We start from the raw sequence: 13,492 nt of genomic DNA, 5'->3' as shown, positions 1-13,492 counted from the left end.
TGCCCTTGGGCAGCTGGGGGAAAAGGAGGAGGAGAAGGAGGCTGGCATGCAATCACACCCATTACAAGCAGCCTGAGGAGGGGAGGGAGCGTGTGTGTGCGTGTGTGTGTGTGTGTGAGAGAGAGAGAGAGAGAGAGAGAGAGAATCAGAGAGGAGGGCAGCTGTGCCAAAGGAAGCCTCTCGCCATCCATTTGATGCCTGGTGCCCACCACCATTCTCCTCTTTAACCCCCTCTGCGTTTCCTCCACTGCTCCAAAGAGCTGCTTGGAAAGAGAAGAACTCTGCTGATTTTTCAAGGTACGGCCACGCTCCCTGAGGAGCTTCTTGTTGCTCTTGGTAACGCTGGGTGGCAAAGATATTGCATGTGGCAAGGATAGTGTGTGTGTGTGTGTGTGTGTGTGTGTGTGTGTGTGTGTGTGTGTATTCAGGGTGATCTCCCACTTTACCACCCCTTAGGAAAAAATCACATAAATATAATCTAGGGTCTTAATACCAGAGGGGTGTGTGTGTGTATTCTCTCCCCCCCCCCCAACACACACTTCTTACCCTTCATCTCATGATCATGGGAGTGAAAATCTACTTTAGGGTGTCTTCTCCCCTACCTTTTCTTACTCCTCCAGAGTTAAGAGAAAGATCTTTTTTGTGATCAAAGGAAGAAAGGGAACCTGGCTGGGTGGAGGTTGAGGGAGTCTCTCTCTCTTCGTTGCTCTGTGTCTTAAGGGAATGCTCATTTAATTTTTATGGATCAAGGGGAGGAGTTCCACACCTGGTTGTATCTGTGCATCTGTACCTGTATCTGTATCTCTCTCTCTCTCTCTCTCTCTTCCATCACAGCATTTTTCTTTCAGAAAATGATCACTGTATTTTGATGTTCAGGGAAAGGGCTTCACACCTGGAAGAAGTGGGAGGGGAGACCAGAGATATACCCCCACCCCACCCTCGCAGCTGTCTATTTGTTACTAGAAAACATGTCTTACTTTTGTGGGAGGAGGGGTGTTGCGGGAGCCGGGGGGGGGGGCGAATGTGTGTAAAGGTGATCTTCCCCCATTTATCGCCCCACCAAAATGCCCAGGTAACGAGAAGCAGGCGCCTCTCCCGGTATTCCATATAGCCATAGATCCAACAAGTACCCGATCCCACAAGACAGGGGCAGACCCGTTTCATACCCACCCACCCAGCCACACGCACCACTTTCCTGGGGAATTCTACCGGCTCGGAGCCTTCTGTATCTTTTCAGGGTGGGAGGGTTCTGGCTGTCTCTTTTCTCCCTTGAGCAGCAGCAGCAGCAGCAGCACGGTGTGTGTGTGTGTGTGTGTGTGTGTGTGTGTGTGTAGCTGGGAGAGATTTGGGAGGTTTAGGGGCTCGTTGCCATGGCTCCCTTGAAGCTCTGCCGAAGGAGATATTGATGCCAGTCACGGAGGGACCCTTCTTCCTTTCTGTACGCTTGATATTTTCTCCCCTTCTTTTTCTCTCCCTTTCCCACTCGCCCCCCCCCCCACCCCGCTCTCCTCCTTTTCTTTTTATCCCCCCCTTTTTTTGGGGGGTAGAGAAGGCAAAGTGATTAATTTAGTGAGCTGGGACGGGGCTGCTCACATCAGCAAGCTGGAGCCGGACTCCCTTGCAAACTCCTGCCTCTTCTCTGCCGGATCCACGCGCGCGCTCCCCCTCCCCTCCCCACGCCACCCCTTCCACCGCCCCACGCCACGCCACGCCAGCCCGAGCCCCGAAGCGCTCCCGGCGACGGCGGCGGCGGCAGCAGCACCACACACCCCTCGAGCTGCAAGGTAAGATGGAGAGGAGGGGGCGGCGGGGAGGGGCTCCTCGCTCACCTTGATGGGAAATCGATCACCATTGGCTTCTTTGATCGCACTAGCAGCTCCTGTGGCTGTCCGAAGGGGCTCCGATGAGTGACAGTGGAGAGATGCGGGCCGATCGTTGGGGTGGGGGGAGAGATGGAGAGGGGGCCGTTTTTTTCTGAAATATCCAGGCGACATGAGGTGTGTCTGTGCCGTTGGGGGACACCTATGGATCACCTGCTGGGCTGGATTTAAGCCACCAGTGTCCCCCCCCTCCTACTGTGCCTGGCTCCTTTTCATGTCCCTTTGAAACAAATGTCCCCGTCACCCGATGTGATTTGAAACAGGCTTCACAGAAGTGCTTGGCTTCGCTCTCCAAAGTAAATGAGGAGACTCGGCTATTCTCGAGCGCGCGAGGGAATTTGCCTGGGGAATCTTGGTGTGCTGTGGGTGGGTGTACATCTTTTCCCGTGCACACGGCTGCGTGGGTGTGTTTCTCCCTGAGCTATGGAAGAGCGCCAAGATAGAGGAAAGAGATGCTCGCAGGTTTCTAGACTCCCAGGTTTGGCTTGTTGGTATCCTGGAAGATGATCCACTCTCTCACCCTCTGATTAAAGCCCTCCATCACCTCTCTAGGTCCAGATGAGACAATATAGCATCAGAGATCAGTTAGTGATATGGCCCGGGAGGGAGGGAGGGATTAAATCAGCGGGTCATTTGTTGTCTGGATAAAGTTTACATGTAGGTGTAGTCAGTGGTTTGAAAATACAACGGCAAACCTTTCTGAGCCTCAGTGGTTTTGAGGGAAACCTGCTTGTGATATCCTGCTATCTACAAGTGCAAATCATGTGTGATGCTGAATTTGAGGATTGTAAAGCTTTGGGGGTGGGGTGGGGAGCAGCCGTGTCATTTGCTTTGGACTCATTCAAGTTTGCAGACTTTGATGTTGTCTCTGGTGGAGCACAGCTCTTGATTATGGCAATAGTAAAAAATAATATTCAATGTGATTTCTCTTTGTTTAAATACAGCATTGTTTCAACAAGTGTGATTGGCACAATGGAAGAGCGAATTGGTTGTTAAGTTGGCAGGAGCCATGTGCTGGAATGGGGGTCATGCCAAATTCCTATAAAGTGTGGTGAGGGGGATTGAAAGCCTAGCACACAGGAGGAGAAGGACTAAGGAGGCAGTCTCAGCAAGGGGAGGGGGAAATGGTCAAGAGAAACACCCTTTCCCCAAATGCACACACCACACTATCCATTATAGAAATGTGAGAGTATCCTAACACAGGCATCTGTGGCCATCACTTGTAGTTCAAGATGCTCTGATGTATTGTTTTTGGATTTGTAAGCCACTTGGAATATAAAGGCTTTATAGAAAAGCAGAATTAAAATCTATTCGGGGTGCAATCTTATGCATGTTTAGACAGAAAAAAGTCCTACACGTCCCAGTGTTCCCCAGTCAGACATGCTGTCTGGGGGATGCTGGGAGTTGTAGGACTTTTTTCCTGTCTAAACATGCATAAGATTGCACCCTGAATAAATTAGATATACACACTTCGACACAGATTCATCCGGTTGGAACCAGATGAAGTTTGTCATGCTGAAGTCCCATGGAAATCAATGTGAAAAAGTTAATCTGGACTAACTTTAAGTGCAACTGAATCTGGATCTTACCCCTCAAAAACATAAAAGTGCCTAGGGTTCTTTGATAATGACTTTACTTATTAAAGGGTTTGGATTTAATGGCTTGGATTGTAAAGCCAAAAAATCAGGGCAGATTTGTGAATTTTTAGATTAATTGTAGTTTGAGATGTTTATAAAGCTTAATCAGTCACACAAAATACTAGAACCCGGGGTCATTGCATGAAACTGATTGGTGGGAGATCCAGGACAAATAAAAGGAAGTATTTTTTTTTCACACAGCGCTTAGTTAAACTATGGAACTCACTACCACAAGATGTAGTGATGGCCACCAATCTGGAAGGCTTTAAAAGGGGGGTGGATAAATTCATGGAGGCAAAGGCTATCAATGGCTACTAGCTCTGATGGCTGTGTGCTATCTCCAGTGTGCTATCTTCAAGGCAATAAGCCTGTGTGCACCAGTTGCTCGAGAACATGGGTGGGACAGTTCAGTTGTACCATGTCCTGCATGTTCATCCATGGCCTATGGCTGGTTGGCCACTGTGTAAACAGAGTGATGGACTAGATGGACCCTTGCTCTGATCCAGCATGGCTCTTCTGATGTTCTTATGTTGATTGCAATAGTTTCTCCAGGTTTCTGCTTTCCTTGCTGCTGAGAATCTTTAAAAAGTTCAACCTACCAGTATATAAATAACATTGGGGGTTTTTTTCAGAGATGTATTGGTAGCAGCACTATAGAGCAGTTACTGCCTATGGGCGGGGTGAGGAACCTTTCAGTAGGGGAGGGGGCAAACCTGGCTCACCTGGAGTCCCAGATAGCTCCCCCCTTCCCCATTATTTCTTTAGGATTCTCAGAGCCACTTCATAGGTGTACTACAGGACTTGATTAGAGTGGAGAGTTTACAGACTCCGGAAGTGGTTGAATGGAAGTTGGGCATCTTTCCACTCATCCCTGTCAGAAGAGGAGCACTTTCCCCAACACCCCCCCATTGTTTGCTGGTGTCCTAGCTTTTGTGTGGGTTTTTTCCCTGTTCTGAAAGGTTGGGATGCCTCTCCTAAGGCTTAGTTACTAGCAGCAAGAGCTTCAAGCTAAAATAAGCTGGTATTTATAACTCCACCCCTCTTGCCTTTGGTCCCACCCACCACTGGCATGCAACCCCCTGAGAACTTTTCCGAGATGGAATCCAGCCCTCAGACTGAAAGAGGTTCAGCCCTTCTTCTTTCATTTTTGCCCCATCATGTATTCAAATCAAATTATGTTTATAGGCTTTTGTAGGGTTTCAGGCTGAACTATGCCTCTAGCAATGCTGTATTAGACATGAGCACATGTTGACGTGACTCTCACAGGTGCTTTCTGGAGGGTGACCATGGTGTCTAATGCATTCCGCATCTCCCCCTCTCCAATAACCAACACACATTTTTGAAACAATGTAACAGTTTTTTAATTGCCTTTTCTGCTACAGGAAGAGATGCCTACATACTGAATATTGACATATGGAGTAATGTAGCGCTTCCTCCCCCTCCCCCTAAGAACTTTCCCTTAGGAGTGACGTTGACTAGACGAGCAGGTGCTTTCCATCTGTCCTGATCAATTGCACATCTCCTTTGAATTCTATCAGAGGAACTAGTGGTTAACTGTACAATTAAGAATTAGAAAAATGAAGCAAGACCATATCCTCCTTTCTTGACTTCATGAAGTCAGCATGCCACTGATGCTGGGTCAGAGGTAGTGCCACTGTATAAAAAAAAGAAGAAGCCCTGTCTCTATTTATTTATTTATTATATTTCTATACCACCCAATAGTTGAAGCTCTATGGGCAGTTCACAACACTTAAACTACAGTATAAAATTAAAAGAAAGAAAGAAAGAAAGAACCAAAATAAAACCTAGAAGCAGTGTAATGTCCCTAAGAACATAAGAAGAACCATGCTGGAGCAGACCAAGGGTCCATCTAGTCCAACTTTCTGTTCACACAGTGGCCAACCAGCTGCCCATGGGAAACTCACAAGCAGGACATGAGTGCAACAGCACCCTCCTGCCCATGTTCCCCAGCAACTGGTGTGCATAGGCTTACTGCCTTTGATACTGGAGGTACCCTTCTCCTCCAGGCATTTGTCTAACTTCCTTTTTAAGCCATCCAAATTAGTGGCTAAGTTTTGTGGTAGTGAATTCACTGTGTGAAGTATTTCCTTTTATCTTGTCAGGAATCTCCCAACAATCAGCTTCATGGGATGACCCCATTTTGAGTATTATGAGAGAAGGAGAAATGTCTCCTATTCACATTCTCATCTATACGTGTATGGCACTACACATGTATACCCAAACATGTACTGTGATCTTTAATCTAGACTCATAGGCCATAGCTAGACCTAAGGTTTATCCCAGGATCATTCCAGGTTCATCCCTGCCTGAGCGCTGGATGCCCTGTGTGGCACTTAGATGAACAGGTTTGACCCCAGGAAAATCCTGGGATAAACCTTAGGTCTAGCTATGGCCATAGTGTGCAATGGAGGAGTTAAGGCTCCCAGAAGGAGAAATAAGGAAAGAGATCATAACCAAAGTATAAGGGTCTTGAATACATGTGGTTGGATCCAGAAACTGCCTTCTGTAAGAGGAAGGGCCTTACCTCAAGAGGAAGAGCTTGACTCAAGAAAGGTTTCTCTCCCTAATTTTTGAGTATTGTCTCCCACACCACAGTTCACCTCCATCAGCGGGGTCTCATTTTCAGGGGTGCGGAGGGGAAGCGTGAGTAGGACAGGGTGGGAAACTCCACTTCTACTAGTACAGATGTACCAGCTTAAATCTGGATCCAATCCATGGTTCATTACAAAGTTAAATAGGTAAAACTACCTTCTGAACCAGCAATGACTCAATTTAAATTATAGAAAGGGGGTAGGAAGTGCAGGAGACCAGGCCAGACAGGAAGCCTGTGTTCGATAGAGAAAAGCCAATGAGGACCTGTTGGGAGTGTGTGTGTGTGTGTGTCTTAATGTCAACTAAAGAGATAGGAGGGCTATAGAAGTTAGACAGATGTGATAGGAGCTGATTCAGATTGGGTTACATAACTTTACACCTGAGGCAATACAGGTAACTGCTTGAAGAATCAGAAAGGCACAAGTCAGCATAGAATTAGGAGAGAGAAAAGGCTAAACTGTGTGTATTATCTAGGTCTGTGCACAGCCCCTTTGATTCGACATATAGCCTCCAAATCAACCCCGATTCAACTTGGAGCACCTCAGCCTGCTTTGGATTTGGTTCTGAATCCAAAGCAGGCTGGATAGTGTGAGAAAGCTGGCTACAAGGCTGACCAGGAGTCCATAATACTCCCCTCCCACTTGCCCCCTGAACCAGACGAGCTGCTGCCCCCTACCTGCAGGACTTATCTGAAGCCTCCACGTGTCATCAAGCCACCCATCCTCCAGGAGGGCTGCTCTGATTTGCTGTAGATCTACTGTTGTAAACTATGGTGGCTGGAAATGGCCATTTCTGGCTGTCATAGTTTACAACAGCAGATCTACAACAGGTCAGAGCAGCTCTCCTTGAGGACAGGCAGCTCGCTGGTGCATGCGGAGGCTTCAGGTAAATCCTACATGTGGGTGGGCAGGCAGTGGGCAGTGGCTGGCCATTGGGCCAAACCAGATTCAGGAAAGGACAGGCTGAATCGGCCTGCTTCAACTCAGATTCAGGGTTTGGGATTGAGATGAGCACACCCCTAATATTACCTATCCCAAGACGTAGGGATAAGAAAAAGTCTCTTCCCCAATGTGTGTGCTGTGAACTGGGCTGTTGGCTTTGTGCTAGAAGTTGCTTATGTTAGTGCAATGTCAGCGCTAGTTCCAAACTGGATATACTGTCTAGGGCCTCTGACAAGCCACAGGTTCTCCCAGAACCCCACAAAGTGGGCGCAAAACTAGAACATGAGACAGGGAAGTCCTCCTGTTCTGTTTGGAAATCCTTCCATAGCTTCGGCTATGGGGCGGTATATAAATGTAATAAATAAATAAATAAATAAATACTTAAAGGTTTGGTTTTTTTGGAAGGACTTTCCAAATACAAAAAGAAAAAGAAAGAGGTGAATTATGATGTAAAGCTTTAATTCCATCACCACCCTCCATTGTGTGGGTTGAGCATAACATATGGATTGCAAAGGAAGGGGGCTGCACATTATTTGTGTTTGTGTGTAGGAGTGCAAAACATAATAGGTGCTAACTGGGGGCTGAGTATTCATGGCATTGTCCTTATAGCAGGTCTCCAGTGTTTCCTGTACATTACTGCCTTATTGTTCTCCAAACCGAAGTGTACTGTGAGACTTGATCAAAGTAGAACTAGATGGAGTTAGTCAGTTTACATTCTCCAGGGGGGATCTACACTACTGCTTTAAAGTGCTTTATAACAGTTTTGACAACTGTTGGGGCCCAGGACACACTGCATATACAGGTTTCAAAACGTTTTCAAAGCGCTTTAAAAGCAGTAGTGTAGATCCCCCCGCCCCCCGGATGTAGCGGAATGGAAGGCGAGGATCCTTTCTCTTGTCCCTGTCAGTAAAGGAGAGCTGGTGGACATTTACATTCTGATTTGTACTGTGGGGGCATCTCTTTACTAGCTCACCCTTTTCAGGCAATACGGAACGTTAGGAATTTAAGGTGCTAGGACAACACTGAGATACAGCGATGGAACTTGTTCTCTTGGCAACAACATCCCATTGCCTAAAAAACCATGGTTGCATGCAAGCTGAGTCTGTATCTGAACTAGATACATATAAAACAAACCCTTGACAGAGCTGGAAGTGAGCAAAAAGGCAATTTGGTTCAACTTTTCTAGTAGTAGGTTCATGCACCGAACAGCCGCTTTTCTTCCTGATAATGGCAGCGAGATCACAAAGGGCCGCAAGCAGAGATGCTTAGAGATAAATGGTTTCTGCTGGGAATTGTTTGCAGGGATTATTCAACTGCTTCTGTTTGTTTGTTTATAAAGTTATTTATTAGTCACGTTTCAGCCCCCCCCCAAAGCCCCCAAAGGCAACATATAAATTAAAATGTATAAGACAATGTCATAATAAACATAGTAAATAAATTAAAGCAGGAGAAATGTGATATGGTTTATTTTTAAAATCAATAAATAAATTTCCCTTGTTCCCACCAACCTAACTTCTCTTGGAAGTGGGACAAGTAACAGGACCTCCAAAGGAGCTCTTAAACCACATGCAAGATGATGTGGAGAAGGTAGTACTTCAGATATCCTGGCTTGAATCATCTAGGGAAGCACCAGCAGCTTGAATTGTGGCCATAAACAGATTGGAAGCCAGTGCAGTTGATGTAGGACTAGTCCAATAAGGTCAGCAGAGCACACTTCAGAAAACAATCTGGCTACCACTTTTTGCATTAGTTTCAGAACCGTCTTCAAGGGCAGCTCCACATAAAATGTGTTGCAGCAGTAATCTAAACAGGAAATGAGTGCTGTGGCCAGTGCTGTTTCCAGGATGGGGCAGAACTGGCACACCAGACAAAGCTGGGCAAGGATATTCCTGGCCACAATAGCCTACTTACCCTTCAGGAACACTGCTGAGTCTAGAAGCAAGGTATGAGTCTAATCCTTAAAAGAAAGTCCAGAACAGTCTCCTTAAAAGAACATCCAGAACAGGCTGCACCACCAATCCCAGTTTAGCTTCTCTACTATCCAACAGTACTTCTTATTTGTCTGGACTGAGTTTCAACTTTTAGCTCACATCCAACCTATCACTGTATCCAGACAATTGGCTAGAACTTTTATCAGCCTCTTTGGCACTAGTTGAAAAATAGAGAGACACCTGGTTATCATCAATATAGTGATGAGACCCAAACTCTTGATGACCTCCCTGAACAGCTGTCACAAAGACAAAAGATCCCTGAGGAACCCCATAACCCAATGGCCTGAGCAATAGTCCCTCAGAGTGCTGGACTAGAAGGATCCTTGGTCTGATCCAGTATGGCTCTCCTTATGCTCTTAATACCTTCTGGGAGTGTTCAACCAGATAAGACCAGACCCTCTGCAAAGCAGTGTCCCTAACTCCCATATTGTCTAAACCTCTTAGAAGGATATTTATTACTTATTTATTAAAACATTTATATCCCACCCTATATCACAAGGATCTCAGGGCGGCATACAGATAGAATCATACATATAAAATAGAACAATAAATATACAATTCTAAAACAAATTAAACCATTAATATGTTAAAACCAACATGAAATTTTAAAACTGTAAAGTCCAAGTAAAACAAGACAGTGTGCAGGCTGGTAGATTTAGCCATCAAAGCCTTTGTTTAAAAGCCATATCTTAACCTGGTGTCGAAATGAAGCCAGTGCTGGTGACAGCTGGGCCTCCAGGGGGAGGGCATTCCACAGCCACGGTGCCACAACAGAGAAAGCCCTATCATGGTCAATGGTACTGAATGCTGCTGAGAGGTCCAGTAAAACCAACAGAGATGCACTCCTCCAATCTAGTTCCTGGTGTATAGGTCACCCACCAAGCCTGTTTATTTCCCCAAACCAGGCCTGAACCAAGATTGAAAATTATACAAATAGAAATCCTTCGAATTGAGTTGTCACTACACATTCTAGGACTTTGCTCAAAAATGCAATATTAAAGGCTGGCTAATAATGATCAAGGCTGTTGGGATCCAATAATTATTTTTAAAAGCAAGCAAACAGTGGTCTCGCTGTAACCCACATTGAAAGAAGCATTTACAGCCTAAAACACCCAACGGACCAGTCCCCCTCTGGCAGCTTTTACTAACTGGGATAGACAAGGGTCCAGAAAACAAGGGACTGGCCTCACCCCTCCAAGCAACTGGTCTGCATCCTCTGGCTGAACATGATGAAAGTCATCCATCAAAACTTGACAAGCAGCTGCCTCAACCATTACCCTCTGAATGTAAGTCCAAGTAAGAATGAACGCAAGCAATTTTATCCGCAAAGTGCTCTGCAAACTCATCACCGCTGGCTGACACTTTGCTGGCACAATGGTGGCAAAAAAAGAACAACTTCACTGCCACACCACCATGGAATAGGTTTTAAAATGGTCTCGTTTTCATCCTGGTCCTGTCCCTTCTCCCATGGAGAGAAAGGCTTATTGGAGATAAGAGGTTTCCCTATGGGGCAGAAGGGCCAGGGCTAGGGCAGGAAGCTGCTGCATGAAACAGTGCTGCTTCATTCAAAGCCTGGTCCTGCACAAGGTTGTCCTGTTTATTTCTGACTGAGGAGTCATGCAGAGGCTTGCCCTGCTTACTCATGAGCAGACATGATGCCTGTGCTTCTTTCTGAGTAGAAATTGTATTTGAAAGTGCTGCTGAGTGAGTCAGTCCTGCTTACTGGTGAGCAGATATGCAGAAGTTTGTCCTGCGTATATCTGAGTAGACACACTGCTCATGCTTACTCCTGAGTAGATATGCTTTTTCATGTATGTTGGTAACAATGGAATTTGGAGGGGTTGGATTTTTTTCCTGACCACCCCCCCCCTTTTGATCCTGCCCAATTTTGCCTGCCTTCCTTTCTTAAATGTGCCCTCCTCCAACCTTGTCCTAAATGGAATCTGACCCTTGAGCCAAAAAATGGCTTCCCAACATGCTCTTGACATTGGCTTAAGTTCTTCATTGCCTGCAGCTCTTCAGAAAACCAAGGAGCCCAAGTTCAGTGCAGTAGGACAGGACACTTCAGAACCATCATGTCAACTGGACACCTCCATTTTCAACTAGAGTTCCACAGAATTACTAGCTCTGGTGGCTGGAAAATCCCTCAGATCCTCCAGGACCAGCAAATTTAAACCCTATTAATTAGTTTTCTGTTCTTGACAACTGTGTTCTTCTGAACTCCCCCACCCACAGTTCTCTTTTACCCTTCTCAGGGGTGTGGTGGAACCCGAAACCACGGGTTCCTGTGTGGTTCGCTGAGTGGTGGTCAAAGACTCTCAAGACACAATTTCTCTCTCCTTAGAAGGTTTATTACGAGCAGCGCTGCAAGGTGGCAGTCTGAGGAAACTGCCCAATAATTTTAGGAAATGTCAACATATTTATAGAGTCAGTTCCCCTTAGATACCATGGCAGAAGTTTCCCACCAATCATAATTCAGTTCTGAAAATGCAACAACCAATAAGAAGCCAAGCATTTAGGCATGTACAGAGTTTGAGTGCTTCTCTGACTAGAAGATACCACAGTTACAGAAAAACAGCAAAACATCTCTATTTGTTATTTTCATGGTTATCTTTCTTTGCAGACATCCTCCACCCTCTGACTGCCGGGGTGGAGAACGCCTATGTTGTCACATAGTTTCAGCATCAACTTAATTCTAAAAGCAAAAGCAATTGCAGCATTAAAAATAAGTTTTAAAGAACAGGAAGCCATGAACTTTATGAACTATAGCTAAGGATGATAGGCCATTTTCTTATACCCATGGGCATAGTAAAAGAACCAGCTAAAATTCCATGACAGGGGGGAAAAAAGAGACCAAGGGCCTTCCTAGACGAGGCCTTAGCGCGCCTTCTGTCCCGGCTTCCCTGCTGTGCGTCCAGATGACGCACAGGGGAATCCGGAGACAGGCCGCGCTGAGGCCTCCTCCAACGCGCCATAAGCGAATTCGCTTATGGCGCGCCTTTTCCCCAGCTCCGGCCTCAGGCCGGAGCTGGGGAACGTCTAGGGACTTCCGCAGCTTTTCGCGGCTCCTCGCTTACTCGCGAGAAGCCACGAATAGCCGCGGACCTGGCACAGCGCCTATAGTAGCGCTGTGCCCATCGGCGGGGGGGGGGCGAAGGCTGGGAGGGTGGGTGCCAGGGTGGGTGGCACGGGGGGAGGGCGGGTGCGATCACGCCGCGCGCCGCCCGGGCAATGCCTGGCATGGGGCGGCATTGCAATGCTGCCCCATGCCAGGCATTGCCCGGGCTCGGGCGGCGCGTGGCGCGATCACACCCGCCCTCCCCCCATGCCACCCACCCTGGCACCCACCCTCCCAGCCTTCGCCCCCCCGGTAAACCCCCCCCAAAAAACACACTTACCTCTCCGGAGTCTTTGGGCCGCACCCGGCCCCTTTAAAATTAAAAAAAAAATGGCGGACGCTGCAGGGACGCGACGTCCCTGCGCGTCGTGCATCTAGTAGCCTGGGGGAGGCACGCTAACTTCAGCGCGCCTCGGCCCCGCCTCTAGCAAGGCCCCAAGAGTGTTCCTTGCCACATGAGGTGGGTGGGGGGTATTAATTGGGACAGCCCCACAGTTGCCATGAAAGCTATAAACTCTTGAGCTGCTCCTGATGAGCAGACTTTGGCTGCAGAAGGTTCTGGGATTTCTCAGATGGACACAGCAGTGTCATACAGTTTGCCTGGAAATGAAGCCCATATTTAACTATTTAGAAGAATAATTCATTAATCCCCACAGCACTGCTAGCATATAACTTGATGCATATTTGAGAAGAATTTCATATGAGAAGGGCTAAATAGTTTTATCTGACAGAGTTTACTCATACTGTTGGGTGTATATACATGTACTATTAGAGATATTAGCTTCATTCCAGTGGCATTCTGTGAAGGAAACATGGCAGCGGCCAAAGACCTCCTCTGTCACTACCAAAACCAGCACCAGAGCCAATGGTGCAGCTAGGGCCAGGTCTTGGGACGGAAGTCCAGGGCCCCGCAGTCTAAGGCCCACCAAACGATGAACCAGAGAAGAGCAGGTGATGGGGGCAGCAGCATATTATTCTTTGCTTGTTTGTTTTATGATAAGAATGTTCAGCTGCTTGTATACATATTGGACTTCAAGCATGTGGTCACTGGGCATGAGGCCAGCTGGTATATCTTAGCCCCAGATTACATATTTAAGCAGTGCTCTATTCCTTGCTTCAAAGAGTAGCAGTGAAAGCGAAAACTTGAGTAGGAAGAAAAGGTGAGACTGACAAGGTAAGTGTGAGGAATAGCCCAAAACACAACAAGTCCGTTTGAAGACTTATCTACATACAAACATAAAATCATAATCAGAGCCATGCTGGATCAGACCAAGGGTCCAAGTAGTCCAATGCCCTGTTCACTCAGTGGCCA

The 13,492-nt window shown here is 46.9% G+C and overlaps 1 protein-coding gene across 4 annotated transcripts in view; it reads left to right on the top strand.

Moving 5' to 3' along the window:
• Positions 1 to 239: 239 nt before the first annotated feature.
• CHL1 (cell adhesion molecule L1 like) overlaps positions 240 to 13,492 on the top strand; it is a 286,834-nt gene continuing 273,581 nt past the window's right edge. For 3 of the 4 annotated variants that reach the window (XM_063121798.1, XM_063121799.1, XM_063121795.1), the window contains exon 1: positions 1,717 to 1,784. The gene's annotated coding sequence lies outside the window, so the exon portion shown is untranslated. Of the gene's footprint in view, positions 298 to 1,716; positions 1,785 to 13,492 lie in introns of those variants that run through there. The other variant, XM_063121796.1, reaches the window with a different exon arrangement.

Source organism: Elgaria multicarinata, chromosome 3 (assembly GCF_023053635.1).
Source record: "Elgaria multicarinata webbii isolate HBS135686 ecotype San Diego chromosome 3, rElgMul1.1.pri, whole genome shotgun sequence".
NCBI classification, from domain to species: Eukaryota; Metazoa; Chordata; class Lepidosauria; order Squamata; family Anguidae; genus Elgaria; species Elgaria multicarinata.
This window is presented reverse-complemented; position numbering and strand designations above follow the sequence as displayed.